General features: G+C 39.8%; 1 long non-coding RNA gene across 1 annotated transcript; it reads right to left on the reverse strand.

The window, feature by feature from the left end:
* Positions 1-4,153: 4,153 nt before the first annotated feature.
* LOC140068949 (uncharacterized) lies at positions 4,154-19,810 on the reverse strand. The gene is made up of 3 exons (XR_011848650.1): positions 19,726-19,810; positions 6,246-6,316; positions 4,154-4,951 (listed from the first exon to the last, which is right to left on the reverse strand). It is a non-coding gene; the product is annotated as an uncharacterized lncRNA (long non-coding RNA).
* Positions 19,811-24,359: the final 4,549 nt, after the last annotated feature.

Here is a 24,359-nt window from a genome sequence, read left to right on the forward strand (position 1 = left end):
GAGTTTTTGTCATTTAATACTTTGTGACAGTTACATTTTTGGACAAAATTAATATATTGTTTAAAATAAATTACAGCTTGTAAATTACACCTCCATTTAGTTTTAATCCCTGTGAAGCATCTAAAGGGTTAACACATTTCTTAAAGTAGATTTTTTCCCACATTGAGGGGTGCAGTTTCTAAAATGGCATGATTTTGGGGGTTTTATTGCTGTTTAGGCCTCTAAATAAGAGTTTTGGCGATTTTCATAAAAATGAGAAAAATTGCACCCACAATTCTGAACCTCCTAACAACCTAAAAAGAGAGGATGCATAAAACCCTATAAAGTGGACATTTGGGAAATGTTAGTTATAAAATTACTTGGGTGCTCTGACTATCTGTCTGAAAAGCAGAACATTTTGAACTTTGAAAATTGATAATTTTTAAAAAATTTTGCCAAATTTCAATTTTTTTCATAACACAAAAGATATCATCAAAATGTTTCCATTACTTTGAAGCACAATGTGTGACGAGAAAACAATCTCAAAATTCCCTGGATATGATTAAGCTTTACAAAGTTATAACCTCCTATAATGTCACAGGGCAAATTTTAAAAGTCAGGCCTTGTCCTAAGGCCCTAAAATGGCGTAGACACAAGGGGTTAACTAAAGCATACAGGAAAGCTCTTTGATGAAGTTACTGACCCACATTTATTAACATGTTTTTGTCAGTTTTTGTCTTTGAAAAAACGTGCAAACTGCTTGCACATGTATTTAGTCTCTACTTTCGATGCAGGGGCCAATGAGTCTTATTAGGTATGCCTATTCATTTCAACATATAAATAAACCTGTTCAATAAACAGCTAGCTGCACAAAGCACATTTCCTACTATAAATGGCGGCATCCTTCCTGCGCTGCCGGCATGCTACTGCTTGTGGCCATAGTGATTAAAATGATGCTGGCGACTTTGCCAGCACCATATAAAGCCTTAACGCCCCTTAACGGCAGGGGTGTGAGTCAAACACAGACCTAAACTTCTCATGCAGTTCGGAGTCCGGTTTGGAGTGCCCGAACCTGAACTTTAAGATTCAGGTCCATTTAACACTTTTAAACTTTATTAAAAATGAAACTAGCATATATCTAATATAAATACTAATTGACTAATTTTGGCATGTTATACATTAGCAAAAAAAAGTATTCTCTACACTGTCAATTTGGCAAGTTTTCTCACCTACAAAGAAAGGATGTGTCTGTAATTTATTTCAAAGGTACACTGTGAGAGACAGACTATAAAATAAAATCCAGAAAATCCCTTTCTATGATTTTTAAATAATGAATAAACATTTTATTCCATGAAAGTATTTGATACAATAGAAAAATAGAACTTAATATTTGATAGAGAAACTTTTGTTTACAATTTTGAAAACAGACTTTTCCTGTTGTTCTTCACATACTCCTGTCAATTGAAAACATTACAATTCAGATGCCTTCAAAGATGTTCAATTGGTTTCAGGTCTAGTGACTGGCTGAGATATTCCAGAATCCCTCCTCATTTGCACTGGCTGTGTGTTTTGAGTCATTGGGGCATATTTATCATACGCTGGCGCTCGTGCATGTTTGCAGCGGCATACAACAAGAGGCTTCCGTGTAGAAAAAATGCAGGGCCTGGCTTAGAAAAAACCGCAGCCGGCAACTTTCACATATGAAAAGTCGCCGGTAGAAGCGAGTGTACCAGCACGGGGACAGTAACGCCCCATGCCGGTCCTCTCCCGGCCAGCCACGCCATCCGCTTGGCCGGCCTTGCCCCCCCTCACTTTCACGCCTCACTAGCGTGAAGGTGGCGGATCGGGCAAATAATCGCAAGTGCTAGCAAGAAGCTAGCATTTGCGATTATTATCAGGATACCTGATAAATATGCCCCATTGTCTTTGTAGAAGACCCAACCATGACCGATCTTCAATGTTCTTACTGAGGGAATGAGGTTGTTGGCCACAAAATTGTGATACATGACCCATCCATTCTCCCTTCAGTGCAGTCATCCTGTTCTTGTTGCAGAAAAGTACCCGCAAAGTATGAGGTGTTCACCCTCATGTTTCACAGTTAGGATGGTGTTGTTGAAGTTCCACTCATCCTAATTTTTGGAGTGGAGTTAATACCAAAAGTTTGTTCTGACCATATGACCTTCTCCCTTGTTTCTTTTAGATCATCCAGGGCATCACTAGTGAACTTTAAATGGATTTGGACATATGCTGGAATGAGCAGGGGGACCTTGCATGCCATGTATGATATTAATCCATGATGGTGTATTGTGTTACTAAGAGATAGCTTTGAGGCTGTGATCTCTGCTCACTTTATATCATTGACTAGGCCCACCAATGTGGATGTTGTCTGATTACTGACCTTTCTTCCAAATTATCCTTACCCCCACAAGATCTTGCATGAAACCCGAGCCCCAGTAAAAGTTGTGTTTCTTTCATTTACTAAAAACTGTGGCAAGTTTTGTTGCCTTCTTACAAATCGTGTTGCCTACTGTCTTGTAGCCCATGTACAAGCATGCATAATAAATACAGGTAATGAGAGCAAAGTCTTAAAGAGACAGAATTATTGCTGGTTGGTAGGTGATCAAATACTTTTTCTATGCAATAAAATCAATTTTTCACATATTTTTTTTCAGATTCTGACTCTCAGAGTTGCAGTGCAGATAAAGATTGCAGATACCTCAGAGACCAAATTCTTTTGGTCTCAATGACAACTGGATTTTAAAAATCTTGGGTTGTCATAAGAACCATGAGCAACAATAAAGCTTAATTACAGGCACCTTTGATAACTGTTACAGCTGATCATTGTAGCCTAGGGCTGAAGTACAGGAAATTACCAACATCCAGAGGTCTGTTCATGGTCGTCTGTAAATTGGGTCTTCTTAAGTCGGGGAACGCCTGTATAAAGTAAAATCATATACACAAAAATATTCATAACAATACATTCACATTTCCCAATATAATAAAAAAAAAAGTCCTCCACTACATTACAAAAAACATCACCATTGTTGCCCTGTTTACCCGAGACTATAAATATTATATATAAAAATGAATAAAAGTTAATAGGGAATTCATTAATAATTAATTTGAAAATTAAAAAAATGTATACTATAAATTACAAAAGCCTTTTTTTCACTTTAAACATTTAATATGTTTAAAATAGCCCTATGTGTCCTGGAAGAAACATTGCAAAAAATTTAAAGGTAGCAAACAAAAAAGTTATGGCCCTTGAACCGCCACAGATATACATGTGGCTTTGGTGTGGCCTCCTGTGGATGAATATAGTTAACCCAGCAAAAGGATGTTCAGATCTATCAACGTCCCTGCGACCGTCAACCATGATGGCATTATCTTTGAGCACTGTGGATGTAAGATCCTGCATGACATTTTAAATGGATTTCAAAAGCTGTGAAGATGATTAATTCTTGATTTTTTTAGTGTAAAGAAATGTTTACAGATTTCAGCAAAATGTAAAAATGTAATAAAACATATTTCAGCAGTTTCATATAAAACAATCCTTCACAGCTTTGGAAAATTAATTTTGGAAAAAAAAAACAAAAAAAACCCCACAGAAACAGAGGTGCCAAAAACTAGCATTATGGTCTGTTAGAAACCAAGCAGATGGAGAACTAACAAGGGATATTGTAGGTACCTAAAATGGGAGGGTAAGCTTCAGTTTGGACATACATTTTTAATAAATGTCTTTGTACTGTTTTGAAGGTGACAATGGACACAAACTGACCCCATGGCTCATGACAACCTACAGTATTTGCGACCCAGCACCGTTCAGGAGAAAAGCTTCAACTAGGCCCATCGTGGAACCTGAAGTGCCATTGAGCAAACCTTAGGGATTCTGAAGAGCAGATTCCAGTGTCTGGCCTTCTCTTTGGGAGCTATGCTCTACAAGCCAACAACTGTTTGCAATGTCTTCATTGGTGCTCTAAACTCCACAACATTGATGCAGCCAACAGGTTGCTTTTTGACATTGCACCAGATCTAATGGAGCATATACACGACACACCAAAAAAACAGACTTATGGTTCAAAAATTTTATTATCATTTTTGAACAAAGAAAGCTAAAGTTACACACATGAGGCAAAATAATAAGTAAAAAAAATCAACTTTTGAAATCCTGTGATGAACGATGGACATGCCCTTTCCTCCTTTGTTCCTGCAACCGCAGTACCATGCAACTACTGGATGGGCCAGATGGGTTTTATGGCAAGCAACTAAGTTCCTCCTTAATGGAAAGAGGAATGTGGCTTCAGTGGAAGGATCCAGTGTACTTGCAAACAATGGAGCCAAACTGCACCCCAAATCCTGAACAGTTTTTTTGGAAAAAGGCAATATATAACAGTTCTTTGAATAAAGAGAATCGTTCATGGATTCGGGGGCAGAGCTGGCCTGTGCAACTGGATCCCAACCAGTGGAAACCTGGGTGGGAAGAATGGAGGGATAATCACACTCTCTCCCTAAGCCACATTTCCTTGACGGAAGTTGTGGGCAAGAATATCTTCAATGAGCACATTAATGTGTACATCCAAAATATTATTGCTTGCAACCTTCACTGTCTGGATAAGCCCTTGCTGTGCCGGCAACATTTGATGTTCCTGCTGTCGAGGAAGTGGTACGGGACCTGAAGTCCATTTGGGAGCAGACTCGCCTTTGTTTCTTGCAGGCTTCTGCTCGAACCAAGCTCCAGGCTGATAAAAAACGCAGTCTAGTTGTCCTCCAGGTGTGTCCGGCTGAAGATCCCTGGCTACATGCTTGGTACTTGTTTCCTTGGTCCCTTTGCGGTGCTGAGTTGCATCAATCCGGAGTCCTACAACCTGCGCCTTCCTCCCATCATGCGCATCCCAAACTCCCTGCTCAAGCCTGTCATCCTGAAATGCTTTTCCCGGCAAGTACCTCCTCCAAAGGCTGACTCCACTGACATCTATGAGGTAAAAGAGATCCTTAACATGAAGACAGTGAGAGGTAAGCGGTTCTTCTTGGTTGACTAGAATGGGTTCAGGCTGTATTCCGTCACCTAGGGCACGCGCACACCGGCTTCACAAGATTTAAGGGTCTAGTGCGCCATTAATTGGCGCTGGCCTTACCCAGAATGCTTTTTAACCCAGCCTCTCCCTGCACACCCTACCTCACAGCCTTAGAAAAAGCTTGTTTTCCATGACCTTTGTTCCTGTTTATGCTCCTCATCTGCCAGCCCTGACCTTCTGCTCTGCCTCTGACCCTGAACCCTGTATTCACATCCTGCCTGTCCCTGACCACGAACCTGCCTTCCGTTTCTGTACCTCGCCTATTTATATACAGTATGTCAGTATGCTTGGTTTACAATCCTTCATCCTGGTGGTAGATGTGCTTTAAGGACAGGTACTGTTCTAAATGGCTCATAGCAAATGTGGAGCCAATATACAAACAAGAATTAAAAAGCGATATTGGAAACTAAAGACCTGTGAGTTTAACTTCTGTTGTAGGTAAAATATGTGAGGGGTTTGTTAGAGATGCTATCCTGGAGTATCTTTATAACACAGAAACAGCACAGGTTTATGAGAGATAGGTCCTGTCAGACTAATCTGATTGGCTTCTACAAGGAGGTAAGTTGTAGACTGGACCCAGGGGAGGGTCTGAACTTTCCAAGGCATTTGATACAATGCCACATAAAAAATGGATACATAAAATGAGACTGCTGGGACTTTGGTCAAATCTGTGTATGTAGTTATGCAATTGGTTTAGTAATAGAAAACAGAGGGTCAACATTCATGGCAGATTGTGTTGAGGTTATCAGTGGAGTGCCACAGGGGTCAATATTGGGGCCAGTTCTTTTTAATAATTTTTTATTATTGACCTTATAGAGGGTTCACAGAGTGAAGTTTCAATATTTGCAGGTAATACTAAACTATGAACCAATTATTTTTCAATTGCCTTTCATTCTATGGACCTTTTCTGCATTATTGTAATAGGCTTTTGCCAAAAGATTTAACAAATGAAAATTTGCATTAATGTTAAAGTAAATTAATTAACCTGCATTGCTCCTCTCTTAATTACATATGCAATAAAAAAAAAAACTTAAGCATAAGTACACATTTTATATATCTTAATCAAAGTATTCAATATAGTAGAGCCTCTTGCAATAGATCATTCTAAAAAGCCAGAAAGTATCTGCCTTAGGTGGTATTGCACTTCATACTCATAGACTTAATAAATCGCTTAAGATTTAAGCCACTCACCTGCAGACGAAATGATCTTTTGAACATGTGGCAAAACACAATTCACATGTATGCTAAGAGGAATCATTGACCTAATCATAAAAAGGAAAATCATTATTCATGAAAGTGAATGATTCTATTCATACAAACAGGTTGCTATATTGGAATATAATATTATATCTTACTGTCAATTAATAATTTAATAAAACAAATAGTTAACAATAATTAAAGGCAACTTGTCATCAGGAGATATTTTTTTTGCTCACCCATGTCCCCATAGAGCATTGATGGTGACCTGTTAGAGATTGAGTGCCCAAACTACAACCAAAAGCCAAATATTTTCACAAAGTGCCAAATGCCAATTTAATGTAACATATTGCTCCCTGCTGTGTCACAGATTCGAACGTATTGGCGCCCTGAAGACACCAATACAGTAGAAAGATCGAGAAATTCAGATTATTATTGTAGCTTCCCTCTAAGGTCCCCTTAACAGGATGAATCACAGGCCCTGGGCTTCAATGATAAGCCAGCTCTGTCCACTCCTCCTTGCTCCTCCCTTACTCTTCAAGTCCCTTTAAAATAGTGCTGAACAGGACACGTTCTGGGCTGCCTGTGACTGCAGGAGGAGTCCTGAATGGTGACCTTTGTGCTGGGTGATGGCCTGGGTGCCCACAGAGAGGGCTCCAAGTGCCACCTCTGGCACCAGTGCCATAGGTTCACTACTTCTGCCATAGAGAATAGTGTGCTCATTACCAAAGTAATTTTATAACAAACCTAGACACAAAGGGGCACATTTACTAAGGGTCCATGGACCCGCATTTCCATCGGGTTTCCCGGCTATTTCCATTTTGCGCCACATTCAACAGGTGTTTTTGGCACAAGCGATCGGATTTTGGCGTCTGACTTTTATGCGACACAAATGGGGGGACGAGGCCATCGGACAACCCATCTGATTCAGACTAAGCGCAGGATTTAAAATTCTAATTGTGTCTCAAGACATGCACTCACATACACCAGGAAGAAGAAGGTGAACTCCGGCAGACCTGAGAGGGGAAGCAACACATGGAGGATTTCGGGCGCACAATCTTGTTGAATCGCGGCAGACCTCATCCTTGTCGGACAACACACCTCAGGGAACGTGCAGGGATCACTTTTTCAAAAAACTTAGATAAAAGTTCACCCTTTTCTCAGTTATGCAGTGTCCCACATCCTATGGGTGTGGCAGGGCTGGATTAAGGTTGGTGGGGGCCCCTGGGTGTAAAATTTGGTGGAGGCCACCACTGAGTGTATCAAACACACACGTCCTCCTGCTCACGTCCGCCTCCTCCCCAGTAATAGAGCTACATACAACCCCCTCTACCCCAAGAAACCCTGCTACAGCTGGCTGGCTATATACTGAGGTGGGCTTGCTGGCTATTTACATGGGCTGGCTGTATACTTGGGGGGGGCCTTCTGTATACTGGGGGAGGGGCTGCATGGCTATATACTGAGGGTGCTGGCTGGCAGTGATATAATGATGTAATATGATATAATGATAGTAGTAATAGTACTTATATTCCTGTACATAGGGGGCAGTATTATAGTAGCTATATTGTTGTACACAGGGACGGTATTATAGTAATTATATTCTTGTACACAGGGACGGTATTATAGTAATTATATTCTTGTACACAGGAGGCAGTATTGTAGAGGTTATATTCTTGTACACAGGGGGTAGTATTATAGTAGTTATATTCTTGAACACAGGGGGCACTATTATAGTAGTTATAATCTTTTACACAGGGAGCAGTATTATAGTAGTTATATTCTTGTACATAGGAGCAGTACTATAGTAGTTGCATTCTTGTACACAAGGGGCAGTATTCTTATACACAGGGGGCAGTATTATAGTAGCTATAATCTTGTACATAGAGGGCAGTATTATAATAGTTATATTCTTGTACACAAGAAGCAGTATTATAGTAGTTATATTCTTGTACACAGGAGGTGGTATTATAGTAGTTATATTCTTGTACACAGGGGCAGTATTACAGTAGTTATATATTCTTGTACACAGGGGGCAGTATTATAGTAGTTATATTCTTGTATGTAGGAGCAGTATTTTAGTAGTTATATTCTTGTACATAGGAGCAGTATTATAGTAGTTATATTCTTGTACACATGGGGCAGTATTCTTATACACAGGGGGCAGTATTATAGTAGTTACAATCTTGTACATAGAGGGCAGTATTATAATAATTCTATTCTTGTACACAGGGAGCAGTATTATAGTAGTTATATTCTTGTACACAGGGGGCAGTATTAAAATGCATTATTATAGTAGTTATATTCTTGTACATAAAATGCAGTATTATAATATATTTTACTTACAGTATTATAGTAGTTCCATTCTTGTTTATTGGTTACTGTATTGTAGCAGTTTTTTTGTATTTATGAGGCAGTATTAAGTTGCATTCTTTTAAAAAAGAAGCTTTACTCCTAAACAAGGGAGGCATGTTGATTCAGACCAGGGGGGCACAACCGCTTTAGGACCGTGGGCCGCATAATTGTGAAACAATTGCTGCAAACAAGAGCTCTGATAAACTCCTGTACTGTGTCCTACCTGTAGCCAGCCAGTTATTCTTACTTATTATTTGCTGCAAAGGTCCGATTCTTCCCTTTTTGCTGCCTGAGGTGAAAAGAATATAACTATTATAATACTGTCCCCTATGTATAAGAATTCAACTACTACAGCCCCCGGTCTCCTCTCTCATCTCAATCAGGCAGCCTCCTGCAATGCATGATACCTACTTTTCACACAGAAAACCTCCCCTGGTCTTAAAAAGGAATCTCCCTCATATTTGGTCCCACCCCCTCATGCCCCCAGGTATAGCCCACCCTCCTGCCCCCAGGTCTAGTCCCCACCTGCCCCAGGTCTAGTCCCCCTCCTGCCCCCAGGTCTAGTTCTCCCCTTCCTCCTTCAACCAGGTCTAGTTCCCCCCTTCCACCTGCCCCTAGGTCAAGTTTTCCCCCGTCCTCCTGCTCCCAGTTCTAGTTCCCCCTCCTCACTATGAGCATCCCTGCTCACCAGGTTGTTGTACAAAGGAGAAGCTGGAGGGTCATGTGATGATGACATCACATGTCCTTGAGCTTCTCCTCTGTAATAAAAATAATCTTTATTTCTATAGCACCACCAAATTGTGTAGCACTTTACAAATCATAGGGGACATATACAAATATAATATTATATTATAGAGTACAAACAGTCATATGGAACAATTGGAGTAAGGGCCCAGCTTGCAAGAGCTTAAATTCTATGAGGATGAAGGGGTTGACACAAGAGCTAAACGAGATTGTATACTGGTACAGCCATTTTTTATAAGGGAATAATATAAAATAATTTAATAAATAAAAATTCTGCTGCTTTAACCACCCATCAGCTGCCATCTTATTTACAAGGTCCAAGGTGAAAGTGGCTGTAGAGAAGCCTGGAATTTGGTATATATCTGGTGTATGCCAGATAGTAGACGGGAGGTAGAACATAGGATGAATTAGTAAAGGGAGAGTTGACACATCATCGACAGTTATCGAGTATGATAAGCTTGCCTAAAGAGATGGGTTTTAAGAGCACGTTTGAAACTTTGGAGGGTGGGTATTAGTCTGAGAGTCCAGGGAAGGGCATTCCAGAGAACTGGTGCAACTCGGGAGAAGTCCTTGAGACATGCATGAGAGGTTCGATTTAAGGTAGAGATTAATCTAATATCACTGGCAGATCGAAGAGCACTGGTAGGGTGATAGACGAGAGAAGAGAGATAGGGAGGTACAGCATTATTCAGAGCTTTGTGGATGAGGGTTACGATTTGAAAGTGAATTACAGAAGGAGACAGAGCAGTGATTGGCACAAACTGTAGGCATCCGTGTAGCGTTTGGTCTGAAAGACAAGCCTGACTTCTGCATTAAGAATCAATTGTAGAGGAGAGCGTTTAGTGAGTGGAAGACTATTTAGTAGTGAGTTACAGTAGTCTATTCGAGAATGAATTAGTGCAGAAATTAGCATTTTAGAAGTTTCAACTGTCAGAAATAGTCAGATTCTGAGATGCATCGGGAAAGAGCGAGCACCAGATTGAATATATAGTGAAAAGGAGAGGTCAGAATCTACCACAACCCCAATATAGCAGGCCTGCTGTTTCGGTGCTATAGTGATCCCACAGACCAAGATGAAGAAATCATGGTTGGGTCGGTTAGTAGATAGTGGAAGACAAGAAGTTCAGAAAGATTAAGTTTCAAAAAGAGAGAGGACATGATGTTTGAGATAGCAGGACAGGTCCTGCAGCACTGTGCTTACTGCACACATGTTTTATTTCATTTTTGACTTGAATCATGCAAAAACAGAATAAAATTGTGGCCCTGTTGCTGCTTTAGAAGCTGCAGGCAGCAGATCAGGGCCAGAAGTTGTGTGCCCTGATTTAGATCATCAGTTTGTGTGGAGTTTAGTAACTCCACCCACATCACATGTTCATGCCTACTTGTTTTGACATCACCCACAGGATGGGGCCCCTTTTACAGTTTTTTTCCATGGCCACTTTAAATTCGCAGTCCGCCCTTCGAGCCCCTAAAATGTCTCCTCATCAAAGATAAAAATCAAATATCCTATCAACTTATGGTATATTTTCTTATTTTTGTATATTGAAGCTTTAGTCTCTATGTTATTTGGCGTTGCTGATATGGTAAAGTAACCATTATATTTAGTGTCTGTTATCGCTGCAAATTATTTTTTCCAGGTCAGTAAGGTGCTATAAGGCATCTCAAAAATAAACTCAAAAATAAAAAGTGCAAAAATAAAGGAACAAAAAAAAAAAACCAAAGCACATTAGGTTTTGCCACATCCAAAAAGTCCCAATCTTGTAATAAAAAAAAAAAAGGTTATTCCCGAAGGTGAGCCCTGTAATGGAAAACACAGCCCAAATGTTTGAATAGCCATTTTTTCAGTTTTGGAAATTGGAATAAAAAGTGATCTAAAGGTATTACAGTCCCCAACATGGGACCAATAAAAATGTCTTCCTGTACTGCAAAAGACCTTACAGAGGTCTGTACGCTGCAGCGTGAACTATTTAGTGTCAGAATATGGTAAAATTTAGAATTTTGTTTTGTGAACAAGGTTTACATTTTTTTTAAATCTACTAAAATCTACTAAAACATTTTATAAATTTGGTTTTCCCATGATTGTAACAAACCAAAGAATAAAGTAGAGGTATTTTGACCTGTTAAAACAGAGCCCACAAGTAAATGGAAGAAACACGTTTTTCTATTAATTTCATCACCTTTGGAATTTTTTTCCCTATTCCCAGTACATGTCATGCATTAAAAATAATGAGAACTAGGATGTACAATTTATTACACAGAAAAAAAAGCCTGGGAGCAAAAAATGGAAAGGTTGGGAGCAAAATGGTAACCCCAAAATAACAAAGAGTCATGGTCATTAAGGGGTTATATTTATAAGTGCATCATGCTGCATATTTTCACCACATAAGGGGTCATTTACTAAGGGCCTGAATTGCGTTTTTCCGGCGGGTTACCCAAATTTTTCCGTTTTGTGCTGATTTTCCCTGAATTGCCCCGGGTTTTTGGCGCACGCATCGGTGCCGGTATGCACGCAACGGAAATTGGGCTGCATGGCCGTAAGAAAACCCGACGGATTCAGAAAAAACGCCGTATTTTAAAGGAAAAAAAATGTCGCTTGACACGCACTTACCTGCACCCAGAGTAGCTTGGTGAACTCCAACAGACTTCAGCGCAGCAGCGAAACCTGGTGGGCATCGGGTGCACTACCTTAGTGAATCACCGGAAGACCCGAATCCTCCACAGAGAACGCGCCACTGGATCGCGAATGGACCGGGTAAGTAAATCTGCCCCATAGTATGAACTTAAAATCCAACTGATGGACGCCATAGCAGAGGTATGACACATCTATTGAATAATGTAAATCCTATGATAAGCCGCAGGAATATCAAAGGTTCTGTTACACACTAAATAACAATTCTGATTGGACAGTAGTGATTAGAGTTGAGTGGACCTGCTGTTCCCCTTCTTGTTATTCAGCCACCTGCCCCAGACATATTACGTAATAGTGGCCAAACAACCAATCTGGCAAATGAGCATGCCTAGCAGCTAGCCATGGTAATACTGGCCAATCATAGCCATAGCTAGTTGCTATGGGAGGCAGTTTACTGGAATAGCTATTAGGACACCAATCCTGACATACGTCCTGGTCAGGTGGCGAATCTAAACACTGTTGAATATTTGTGATATAGAAAAAAAGTTGGAAAGCCCAAATATAGTATAGCAGGTCAAGTAATGCCAATCCAGTAGATAAATACAACTAGGTGCTCACCTTGAAAGGTTGTGTCATAAGCCACAACCAACTTGTAGTGCTTTTGTAGACTAAATCCACAGGGCTGCCCTTGGTGGACCCACAGTCTCCTGACCAGTGGGTATGTTGCAAACAGAATTTGTGAGCATATAGCTTGTGTTTGAAAAAATTCCATTTGGCATCCGTTTATGGATTTTCAACTTTTTTTACTATTGTTTATGATTAAAAAAACAAGTAAAAATAAACTATTAATAAAATCACAGTAACATTCTATTGTTGTCCATGGACTGATGACGTAACCGGTATGGGTACGAAACGCATCTCCCAAACAACAATAGAATTACTGTGATTTTATCAATAGTTTATTTTTACTCGTTTTTTTAATCATAAACAATAAAAAAGTTGAAAATCTATAAAAGGGCGCCAAACGGAATTTTTTCAAACACAAGCTATATGCTCACAAATTTCGAAACTACAATCCCATGAGAAGTGTGGTTTTGTGTTTTACAGAACTGTAACTATGCCTGTTATTTTTGATAGTTCAAATAACCTTCTTGAGATTGTGATATATTTCAGTTAGCTATGGAAAGGTAAGATGTTACAAGCAAGCTTTCGGGACTGCTAAGGTCCCTTCATCAAGCCCAAACTTGCTTGTAACTTCTTATATTTCAGTTAGCCATTAAAAAATAAAACAATCTCAAGAAGGTTATTTTATTTGACCTGTCTAAAGCAACAGGCTAACACAGTACATAACTTTTTTTTCTCGTCACAGAACCATAGACATGGTTTAAAACACAGTAAAAATTTGATTAAAATATGAGATTTTATTTTTACAATGACTCCAGAATCATTATTCTAACAGCTATAAAGACCAAGGTAGGGACCACATCTGCAAGTTTGGCAACATCTGCAAGTTGTTCTCTACACATATTGTTCTTCAAATACTATTGCGGAGAACACCGTTCTGCACGCGTGTCTCCGGAGCAGATCGCAGATGTTCCGGAGACATGCGTGCAGAATGGTGTTCTCCGCGATAGTATTTGAAGAACAATATGTTGCCAAGCATAATGACAATTCTTAAGTGGGGATATATATATATATATATATATACACATATATATATATATATATATATAGATAGATAGATAGATAGATAGATAGATAGATAGATAGATACATACATACATACATACACCAAGGAAGTGACATAATCAATTACTAGAGATGGGCGAGGTTTACGCTGATTCATGGGAGCAAAGTTTTTTTTTCCTCTTGTGCTAAATAGGCGCAAGCACATGTTACATGGGGCAGAGAAAGGAAAGAGAAAGGAACACCCTCAATAACATCTGCAGACATGTAAGCCAATCAGCGACCGGCAGGCTTATGTGATGTCACACAGCCCTATAAAAACTGTCAGCCATTTGAAATCTCTGTATTTCACACTGCATGTGCTGTCTGTAGCCTGTAGCTGCTTTTACTGTACTGTGCTGTAGCGATTTCTGCTCCAATCCCAGGGTATGCATTTAGATTGATCTGTATACTCCAAATAGCAGTACTTTTTGTTATTGAAGCGACTAAGAAGAAATCTGTGTCATATCCACACAGCTGCTGTAGTGATTTCTGCTCGCCTTACAGGGTATGCGTTTTGGGGCATCTGTATAACTCAAATTACAATAGTTTTTTGTTGATAAAGTTGAGAGCAAGAAATACGAGTCAAATCCACGTAGTTTATAGAGTGATTTTCGCTCCAATTACAGGGTGTCCATTGTGGGGTATCTATATGACACAAATGCCAATACTTTTTTGTTGCTAAAGTTGAGAGCAAAAAATAGATGTCAAATCCACATAGTTTATAGAGGGATTTACGCTCCAATTCCAGGGTGTCCGTTGTGGGGTATCTGTATAACGCAATTCCAATACTTTCTTGTTGCTAAAGTTGAGAGCAAGAAATCCGTGTCAAATCCACATAGTTTGTAGAGTGATTTTCGCTCCAATTACAGGGTGTCCGTTGTGGGGTATCTGTATAACCCAAATTCCCATACTTTTCTGTTGCTAAAGTTGAGAGCAAGAAATACGTGTCAAACCCACATAGTTTATAGAACGATTTTCACTCCAATTACAGGTTGCCCGTTGTAGGGTATCTGTATAACGCAAATTTCCATACTTTCTTGTTGTTAAAGTTGAGAGCAAGAATTATGTGTCAAATCCATGTAGTTTATAGAGTGATTTTCGCTCCAATTACAGGGTATCTGTATAATGCAAATTTCCATCCTTTTTTGTCGCTAAAGTTAAAAGCAAGAAATACGAGTTTAAATCCACATAGTTTATGTAATGATTTTCACTACAATTACAGGATGTCCGTTGTGGGATATCCATATAATGCAAATTTTCATATTTTTTGTTGCTAAAGTTAAGAGCAAGAAATATGCGTCATATCTATGTAGTTTATAGAGGGATTTTTGCTCCAATCCCACGGTGTTCGTTGTGGGGTATATGTATACTGCAAATTTCCATACTTTTTTGTTGCTAAAGTTGAGAGCAAGAATTATGTGTCAAATCCACGTAGTTTATAGAGTGATTTTTCCTCCAATTACAGGGTGTCCATGGTGGGGTATCTGTATAACGCAAATTTCCATACTTTCTTGTTGTTAAAGTTGAGAGCAAGAATTATGTGTCAAATCCACGTAGTTTATAGAGTGATTTTCGCTCCAATTACAGGGTATCTGTATAATGCAAATTTCCATCCTTTTTTGTCGCTAAAGTTAAAAGCAAGAAATACGAGTTTAAATCCACATAGTTTATGTAATGATTTTCACTACAATTACAGGATGTCCGTTGTGGGATATCCATATAACGCAAATTTTCATATTTTTTGTTGCTAAAGTTAAGAGCAAGAAATATGCGTCATATCTATGTAGTTTATAGAGGGAGTTTTTCTCCAATCCCACGGTGTTCGTTGTGGGGTATATGTATACTGCAAATTTCCATACTTTTTTGTTGCTAATGTTGAGAGCAAAAAATACGTGTCAAATCCACAAAGTTTATAGAACAATTTTCGCTCCAGTTACAGGGTGTTCGTTGTGGGGTATCTGTATAACGCAAATTCCCATACTTTTGTGTCGCTAAAGTTGAGAGAAAAAATTATGTGTCAAATCCATGTAGTTTATAGAGTGATTTTCACTCCAGTTACAGGATGTCCATTATGGGGTATCTGTATAACGTAAATTTGCATACTTTTTTTTGCTTAAATTGAGAGCATGAAATATGTGTCAAATCCACGTAGTTCATAGAGTGATTTTCTCTCCAATTACAGGTTGTCCGTTGTGGGGTATCTATATAATACAAATTCCCATACTTTTTTGTTGCTAAAGTTGAGAGCAAGAAATACATGTCAAATCCACGTAGTTTAAAGAACGATTTTCACTCCAATTACAGGGTGTCCATTGTGGGGTATCTGTATATCGCAAATTTCCATACTTTCTTGTTGTTAAAGTTGAGAGCAAGAATTATGTGTCAAATCCACGTAGTTTATAGAGTGATTTTCGCTCCAATTACAGGGTGTCTATTGTCGGGTATCTGTATAACGCAAATATCCATACTTTCTTGTTGCTAAAGTTGAGAGCAAGAAATACGTGTCAAATCCATGTAGTTGATTAACCACTATGTCAGACAGAAAGGTTGCAGTTGGAGCAGGAAGAGGTTGCAGCTCAGAAAGGGGATGTCGCAGCAGGGCTGACTCTGTGAGGCCAGGACTGCCGTTGTCATCTAGCGGCAGTGTGTTGCTCGACAACCCAAAGGTTGTTTATTGGTTCACTAGGTCATCCAATTCCTCAAATATAACATCTGACAACCCCAGCCAAAATTTTGTAGGTTCATCAGATACAACAATCAGTTGGCATGGCCCAGGAGCAAGTCAGTGTCCCTCACCTGTCCTCAATCAGAATCTGTCCTATTGATTTCCCTCAGCCAGAGAGCTACTAGGTGGTCTGAGCTCAGCACCACTATATAGCGAGGACAAAGTGTTTCAGGACAGTCAGCAGCTGCTTGACAGTGAAGAGGTGGGGCAGACATCCGCTGCTTCGTGCAGTAGGCAGACTGTGCATACTGACACTGTTGAGGAGAAGAGTAGCAGTGACAGGGAAAAGCAAATTGATGATGATGTAGCCGATCGCATTTGGGAGCCGGGTGTAGCAAGGCATTCATGATCATCCGGCGAAGAGAGTGTCAGCTTGCGAGCCAGGCACTGGAGCAGGCAGCAAGTCACTACTGTGGCCGTGAGTCAGAGGGCGGCAGCAGTGCGCGGACGGGAGCCAAATGGCGCTGGGTAAAATCCTGATTCGCAGGACCAAGTAAGCAGTGGCACAGGGGATCAGCGAGGCAGCGGCGGTAGTAGTCACTAAGTGCAGATTGTTGGCGGTAAAATCACCATCTCGGCGGTGTGGCAGTTTTTTGTTAAGACACCAGAGGAGTCGAGCATGTGTATAAGTTGAATCTGCGGGCAGAATGTGAAGTGCAGCCAGGGAGCTAACATTGGCACCACAGCCCTGCGTCAACACATGCAGTGTCACCATTCAATTGCCTGGAAGAAACAGGTCTCAGATGTGGTCTATCCTGCCGGCACAGCAACAGCAGCAGCACCTAGAGACACACATGCCTTTATAGCCAGTCAAGCCTCCAGCACCTCGGCTGAAGAGAGCTGTTTGTCTTTGACATCATCTCTAGCTCCAGATGCTCCTGATCCTCGCTACGCATGGCGCCAGCAGACATTGAGCGAGGCGATTATAAAGAGATAACGGTATGCATCCAGCCAACCTAAGATGCTGAAGCTGATTATGCTCCTGTCCAAGTTGTTGGTACCGCAGTCCTTCCCTTTCCAAGTCTTGGAATCTGCACCCTTCAGAGAACTAATGGTTTGTGCCGAGCTGAGGTGGAAAGTTCTAAGCCGAAATTTCTTTTCCAAAAAGGCAGTACCAGCCCTTCACAAATATGTGGAGCAGAAGGTGGGCCAGTCCTTGAGCTTAGCAGTTTCTTCCAAGGTGCACAGCAGCGCGGATGTGTGCCACTATTCTGATGCTGCCACTCGCCTGATGCTCCATCTGCCTCTCACCATCTTTACAAGGGACTGGAATTGTCACCCATCTCCAAACTGTCATCGTCACTGTCATTGTACCACTTTCCGACTTCTGCTGCTGCTGGCAGCACCATGCTCTATCATTGTGCAACTCTGTGGCCTACCATGTTGCTGCCACCTCCTTAAGTTTTCATTGTGCCACTCTCTGACCTATTGCTGCTGCTGCTGTCACTGCCGCCTCCATGCTCTAACATTGTGCCACACTGTGGCCTACCATGTTGCTGCCACCTCCCGAATTTTTCATTGTGCCACTCTATGACCTCATTCTGCTGCAGCTGCCACTGCTGCCTGCACGCTCCAACTTTGTGCCACACTGTGGCCTACCATATTGCTGCCACCTAAAGAATTTTTCATTGTGCCACTCTCTGACATCATGCCGCTGCTGCTGCTGCTACCACCAACCTGATGCCACACATCTGCTGCCAGTTGCTTAATTTGCCTCCCATAATCTTTACCAGGGACTGGAATTGTCACGCACCTCCACACTCTGTCATTGTACCACTCTCTGACCTCATGCTGGCACTTCCACGCTCTATCATTGTGCCACTCTGTGGCCTACCATGTTGCTTCCACCTCCTGAATTTTTCAGTGTGCCACTCTCTGACCTCATGCTGCTGCTGCCGCTGCTTCCACTGCAAACTTTGAAGTTCTTTTTTGGCAAAGACATAATATTTTCAGGGAAATTGTAATGGATGATGCATGTGTAATTTAAACTTCAAATTTAAATTAAAAGTTTCAATTCATTTCAAACTTCAAATTCATTGTTCCACTCTGCGGCCTATGATGTTGCTGCCACCTCCATAATTTGTCAATGTGCCACTCTGCGGCCTACTTGTGCTGCTGCCAACTGACCGCTGTCTCCCCTGAACACCCTGTGATTTCCATGATACTGTTTTCACCCTCCATCAATCTATGATGTTGCCACTATGATTAATTTTCCCCTTCATTTCATCTGTCAGAAGGAATGAAAAGCTTTAGGATTGAAAGCCAAAAGCAGGAGTGGATACAGAACACAGAGGACATGCAAATATCGCATTTACTGGTGATCTCTGTTCTGGATCCACTCTTGTTTGTTTTTGGCTTAATCAATACTGATGGATTATTGACCGTTTGAAAGCGGACACTGACGGATGAAAAGAAGGGCAAAATGATCTGTGACGTCAATGCAATATTACTGCCGACACTCTCTCCACTCTTTTGGGGGGGTTCTACATGTATCAGCATTTCACAGAACAGGTTCTGTCATCATCTATGGAATCATCTGATGTCAGTGTAAAAAGTGTGTATTCTTTGATGTTGTAGTGGGATCTTGTCCCTCAGCTCAGTCCTTTCAAGCTGCAACAGATGTTACCTTGTCAGGCTGTGTTCCAACTTCACTTATTTGGTGAAGTTGGCCACTGTAAGTGCCTCTTTTTTAGGGCTCATTCACATGGCCGTCTGTGGGGACGTACATGTGGCCGCAAATTTGTGTGGCACCGATCCGGGCCGCAAAAAGATTGAGCATGTTCTATCTTTCAGCGTGTGTGCGGCCGTGTGCCGCTATTCTCTATGGAGGGGTCACCTCCTCCTCCTCTCCAGCACATGGCAGTATGCCCGCACGGCGGGCATACCACGTGTGCATGAACCCTTAATGTGATTCATCATGATTCTATTCAGGTCGAATCAAATTTAAAAAAAAAATTCTACAAATCGGGTCGAATCGAATTTCAACCAATTCACCCATCTCTATCAATTACCAATACTCATTTCAGATGTGGATAAAACACAGTTGTGAAATAAAGGTATGAGATACATTGTGTTATACAGTGCATACAGTGATCATAAAATACACAAAGTGTGGCTACTATGGACTGATCCTCATTATTCTCTGGGAACTCTCACTATGACATGGGCAGGATAGTTGCTTGATAGTTGCTAGTGTGTCAGTGTGTTGCTAGGGATCCACCGCTTGGGATGAAATAAGTAATAAATACATTCTTGGCATAGCTCATAAGACTGATCGGTATTCCTGGCCAACATACCTGTTTACCTTGCAGTTTAAATGCGACACTCACGGCGGTAGCTTCACAGCGATTCACCTCCCCATCACCCAGTTAGCTCTTATGTTGTCTAGGAATACTGATCAGTCTTGTGAGCTATGCCAAGAATGTATTTTTTACGTAATTCATCCTGAAGGGTGGTTCCCTAGCAACACCCTGACTCACTAGCAACTATCCTGCCCATGTCATAATGAGGATTCCCAGAGAATGAGGGTCAGTTCATAATAGGCACACTTTGGGGACATGTATCATAGTTTTGTCTTTCTTTGGTGAATTTTTCAGACATTTGGCAAGTCTTTTTTGCGCCTTATGTATGATCATGTCTTTTTACTTGTGATACATGTTCAGTTTGCCTATCCTGGCAGGCGCAAATTTTGGCTTCTTTTTGAGACTTTTTGTTGCAAATATCTCAAACCCACATGGACACAAGCAATGTGAGGGGGTTATATACAGGAGTGGCCACTACTGTAAATTTTTGATTTGAGGCTGTGTCCTGCATTTTTAAGCACACCCCAGGGAGATGACAATATATGAGGCTGCTGTCACACATGATGTTAAGGGTGCTGTCACAAGTTTTGATTGCGTTTTAATTGTGTTGGAAAACATAAATGTTAACAGTAATGTAATTAGGCAAATCATCTCTCCTCAGCTGTTGTAATGTGTTTTAGAATGCAACCAAAATGCCACGTGCGACCACGTGTCACTGGAATGAGAGTGGCCGAGCGCGACATTCAGTGGAATGAGAGTGCCCGAAACAGACAGTCAATGGAGAGAGTCTGTCAGAGATAGACAGTCACTGAAAGAGACTGCCAGAGACAGTCACTGAAAGAGACTGCCAGAGGCAGACAGGGTCAGTGACAGAGACAGTCTGAGACCAGTTTCGGTGCCTCAATTTCTTTTCTTTGTCCTCGCACCCTGTGTTGCTTTTTATAACTCTGTTTTCTATGTAATTGTGGCATGTCAAGCTTAGAGAATACAAGTGCTAGAATCAAGATGAAGAGGAGTGTAGTTAAATGTTTGTCAATGTATTTTTTTTTTGCTTTTTTAAAATGGTAGATTTCCTTTAAGAGCTATTCCCAAACAACCAAAAATGGTTTATCATCCAATTTTTTTTTATTTAAAATTTAGTTATATTCTGATTAAATATTATGTCTCATAAAATGAACAAAAAGTAATTTCTGTAAGACATGAAAGCAAGCCAGAAAATATTGTGAACAGTCATCCCATGTGGAGTGTACAGTGCATTGTTTTATTGCTAAAAAAAAAGAAAAAAGAAAATTGGCAACGTTAGCAACATTTTAATCTTACGTTCTCAGGCATTTGTCGTTAGGTCCAATAACTTGATGAATAATTTCGGACAGTGACAAATTTCCACCAACACAACTCTAAATTATGTCCACCAAATACATAGCGTGGGAATTGATGACATGATGCACCAATCAAAGCTGGACATATACCATAAACCTGTTCTCCAAATATTTCAGAGAGATAGTAAAGGTCAATCGTTCTTTCCCCTACGAATAGGAAAGTGATTTTTAATCAAAGGGGTTTTTTTGTGGTTTTTTTCTCTGCTGTTTATTTTGTATTCAGTTCTGTCATTTATCCAAGAAAGTATCCCTGTTCTTTGGCATCTTTGAAAAGAAGCCCAGAAGGTCCTTGAAAAAGATAAATTTCAATAACAATACAACACTTTTCAAGATATATCTCAGAAAATAAATTACAACCCTGACTGTATATTTTGTGTGATAAATATTAGCTGAGGCTTGAATGTTTATGGAGAATAAACCTCATTTATCTAAGTGTTTATTATTTGCTTAGAAGTGTGCTTCATCATTTGAAAAACATTCTTGAAAAATGCATTAAAAGTAACAAAATATATACAATACATATATACATAGGTTGAATGATAATTCAAAGTTTGAGAATGAAGTATGACTACTAAAAGAATTCAAAAGTCTTTATAACAATATGCCTTTGTAGAGATGCAAATTCCAATTTTAGCAAGCTAAAAATATGCAAAATTCTAAACCAGTTAGGTAATTAAGGTAAAATACAATAATACTGAAACGTTTACTTTGTTATTATAGGCTTAGACAACAGATCAAAACAACCATACTAAGGCAGGTATATGACGGAATTAAAACAGATTTAAACAGAAGTATATGGAATAAAAAAAAAATAACACAAAAGGGACCAAACTTGGAATAATTACACTCACCGGCCACTTTATTAGGTACACCATGCTAGTAACGGGTTGGACCCCCTTTTGCCTTCAGAACTGCCTCAATTCTTCGTGGCATAGATTCAACAAGGTGCTGGAAGCATTCCTCAGAGATTTTGGTCCATATTGACATGATGGCATCACACAGTTGCCGCAGATTTGTCGGCTGCACATCCATGATGCGAATCTCCCGTTCCACCACATCCCAAAGATGCTCTATTGGATTGAGATCTGGTGACTGTGGAGGCCATTTGAGTACAGTGAACTCATTGTCACGTTCAAGAAACCAGCCTGAGATGATTCCAGCTTTATGACATGGCGCATTATCCTGCTGAAAGTAGCCATCAGATGTTGGGTACATTGTGGTCATAAAGGGATGGACATGGTCAGCAACAATACTCAGGTAGGCTGTGGCGTTAATATGTTATATATCTTAAAAAGGGTTGATAGCTTTTACTAATAATACTAAAATTATTTTAGCAGATGCACCTGTCCCCCTTTGTTCAGCACTAACAGTCTGATTCTGGCTCCTGAAGCTGCTACTCAGATATTATTATATGATAGATACTGCTGTTTGTGTCATATTTTGTGGGATGAGCTATTGTTTTTATTGATACAATTTTTAAACAAATAAACTTTTGTCAAGTTTTTATTAAAATTTTTCATGGATGGTAAAATGCTAACGTGGATGTTTTCTACATTATGCCGTTTATCATGTTGGATCATTTTTGTTATTATTTGATAGATCTGTATTTTGAGATACAGACAGTCCCCAACTTTAAGACTTATTGAATAGTTGCTGCCTCTTATGCCGTTTCTGGAAAAAATACATTAAAGAGTAAAGAAGATGTAACAATAATATAATACAAAATTAGTTCCAAAAATCTGCAAACATTACATTAAGTAGTGTACAATCCTAGGAAATCTCTTATTTGGACTGAATTAGATGTTCACCTTTTTATATGTCTTGTAAACCATTCTAATTTTAGTTTTCATTTCCTTTTATAAATAATGTAATTCAACATCTTCTCCAAATTTGCTTTTGTTTAATTTCCATTTATTCATTCTCATCCCAACATATGTGGGCTGAAATAGTTAAATTGAAATGATGCTTATGATGCCAACAGGGGTTTTATGTTCTTTTGCTAAACCCTTCTTTTCTGCAGCCATGTTTTTGATTTTCTAAAATATTTTCTTGTGCAAAACTGTAATAAATAAAAACTTGCAATTAAAAAATTTAAGAAGTTTTGCCTTTTTACTTTAATGTTAACAATAGTGGAAGTATGATGTTGCCAGAAAAAAAAGTGTTTTAAAAACTATTTTTTCTTCATAAGTTTTTATTGGAATTTTTAAAAAACAATAGGACAGTTAACAGAGAGGTCAAGACATATTCATCAGTTTACACATTATTGCCATTTATGTTCACAAAAATCATAATTGTGGATATGGTAGGACAAGTTCTATTGTGTTGTAATATCGGAGTTCCTCTATGTACAGCATAAGGTTGCCTACTATGTTTATAAGTCCCACCTGGAAGGTAAAAAGAGTAGACAGAGCAGAAGGGACCTTAAGAAGGACCAAAGTGACATAGTCTGCCATTGAAGGTCTCAGAAAAGGTCCATGAAACAAGTTGAACATTATACAACATAACATAACAACGTCAGCCATACATGAAATAGAGAGAGATAGATTGGTGGTGCCTGCATATTTTTTTTTTTTTTTAAAAGCTTTATTTGGTCTACCGTAAAGAATATACATGCATATATATAGTCGCGGTTACAGTAGTATCAGTATTAATACAAAGCATTGAATTCTTATGTTTTTGACCATTGCTCTTATTCACAGTTAGATCTCAACTTTATAACATAAACAAGGCGCAACTAGCGCCCTTACGGCTATTCGTCTGTCTTGTTCATTGCACAACAGCGTTTCCCTTGAACAATTAAAATCAGACATAGTAGGAAATACATAAGTAGTATAACTATTTATACCGTGGGAGACATAGTGATCCAGTGTGTGGCATAAAATAACCTCGTTTTTCTAAGGGCAAGATAGGTGTTTTCACGTAGGGAGCCTTGCTGACACTAGAAATTAGTTGTGTCTATCTGCAAACGGCCTAGAGTCCCTTTCAAGTTCTCGGTGTGGTACCAAGTTGTAGGACATAGCTTTGCCATAAGACGCCTGATCTCCTCTGTTGTGAGGTAGGTGGTGATAAATTTCCTCCATTTGCGGAAGAACGATTTCGTACGTTTATTACCCAGTCTCTCTGTTTCTAGCCTGTCTACTTCGAGGTATGTCTTTATCTGCGCTAGCACTTCTGCCCATGTGGGTAATGTATGTTCCAACCAATGATTTAGTAGACATCTCTTGGCTACCAACAGTGTAATATGTATGA

This window comes from Engystomops pustulosus, chromosome 7, assembly GCF_040894005.1.
Source record: "Engystomops pustulosus chromosome 7, aEngPut4.maternal, whole genome shotgun sequence".
Taxonomy (NCBI): Eukaryota; Metazoa; Chordata; class Amphibia; order Anura; family Leptodactylidae; genus Engystomops; species Engystomops pustulosus.